This window comes from Vombatus ursinus, unplaced genomic scaffold, assembly GCF_900497805.2.
Source record: "Vombatus ursinus unplaced genomic scaffold, bare-nosed wombat genome assembly UNPS02007743.1, whole genome shotgun sequence".
In the NCBI taxonomy this organism is placed as follows: Eukaryota; Metazoa; Chordata; class Mammalia; order Diprotodontia; family Vombatidae; genus Vombatus; species Vombatus ursinus.
This window is the reverse complement of record NW_020947521.1, coordinates 1-1,969: the sequence shown is the minus strand read 5'-3', so window position 1 is coordinate 1,969 and position 1,969 is coordinate 1.

The following is a 1,969-nucleotide window of genomic DNA, read 5'->3' as shown; positions in this document are numbered from 1 at the left end:
TAGATAGATAGATAGATAGATAGATAGATAGATAGATAGATAGATAGATAGATAGATAGATAGATGGACAGATATATAGATGGATAAAGGGCATAGGATGAGTTTAAGATGAAAGGATGATATCTAAAATATAAAATTAAGGGGTGAGAGAGGATTATAATGAGAGAAAGAGAAAGGGAGAGGTACAATGGGGTAAATTATCTCACATAAAACAGACAAGAAAAAGCTTTTACACTGGAGGGGAAGTGGGGGAAGGTGAGAGGGAATGAGTGAATCTTATTCTCATCGATTTGGCTTAAGGAGAGAATAACATACACACTCAATTGGGTATGGAAATCTATCTTACCCTACAGGAAAATAGGGAGGAAGGGTGTAAGAGAGAGGAGGGGATGATAGAAGAGAGACCACATTGGAGGAGAGGGTAATCAGAAGCAAACACTTCTGAGGAGGGACAAGGTAAAAGGAGAGAATAGAATAAATGGGGGATGAGATAGGATAAAGGGGAATATAGCTAGTTTTTCACAAAATGACTGCTATGGAAGTGTTTTGCTTGACTACACATGTATAACCTGTATCAAATTGTTTGCCTTCTCAATGAGGATAAGTGGGGAGGGAGGAAGGGAGAGAATTTGGAACCCAAAGTTTTAAAAACATATTAAAATTTGTTTTAACATGTAACAGAGGAATAAGATATACAGGCAATGGGGTTTAGAAATCTATCCTACCCTACAGGAAAATAGAAGAGGAAGGGGATAACAGAAAGAGGGGGTGGTAGAAGGGAAGGCAGATTAGGGGTAGGTATATTCAGAATGCATGCCATCTTGGGGTGGGGGAGGGGAAAGATGGGGAGAAAATCTGGAACTCAAAATCTTGTGGAAGTGGATGTTGAAAACTAAAAATAAATAAATTGATTTATACAGAGAAAAAAGGTGAATTCAATTAGTCACTTAATTTCAAGTATGCAATGATAATTATTTTCCAAAATTAATAAAAATTTATGAGGCCTAAAAAAAATTCATTGTAATGAGAACCAGATAGTGTGTTACAAGAACAGAAATCCTAAGGGATTAGGGTGATAGAATGAATAAAGGATGGGGTAAGGAGACACTGATTCCTGTCATTAAAATTGAAAAAAAAAAAAGCAGCTGGAGATTTAAAGCTGCAATGGTCTCCTATGGCCATCCCACCAATGGGTGTCAGCTTGGTGTTTTTTAAAAAAACTCCTTTTAGTTGTGAAATGATGCAACCATTTTGGAGAGCAATTTGGAATTATGCCCAAAGGGCTATCAAAATGTGAATAACCTTTAACCCAGCAATAGCACTTCTAGGGCTATATCACAAAGAGATCATACAAATGGGAAAAGGAACCACATGTACAAAAATATTTAAAGTAGCTCTTTTTGTGGTGGCAAAGAATTGGAAATTGAGAGGATGCCCATCAATTGGGAAATGGCTGAACAAGTTGTGGTATATGAATGTAATGGAATACTGTTGTGCTAAAGGAACAGGCTGACTTCAGAAAAACCTGGAAAAACTTGTATGGTCTGATGCTGAGTGAAGTGAACAGAACAAAGAGAATGTTGTATACAATAACAGCCACTTTGTACGATGACTAATATTGATGAACTTAACCCTTCACAGCAATACAAGGATCTAAGATATCTCCAAAGGCCTCATGATGTAAAATGCTATCCACATCCAAAGAAAGAATTATGGAGTTTGAATGCAGATTGAATCACACTATTTGCTATTTTTTTTCTTCTGTTGAGTTTTGTTTCCTCTTTCCAGTGGTTCCTCCTATTGGTTCTAATTTTCACTTACAACATCACTAATGTGAAAATATGTTTAATAGGAATGTATATGTATAGCCTATATCAGATTATGTGCCATCTTGGGAAGGGTGGTGGGGAAGGAAGGGGAGGAAAATTTTAAACTCAAAAGCATATGGAAGTGATTGTTGATAAATAAA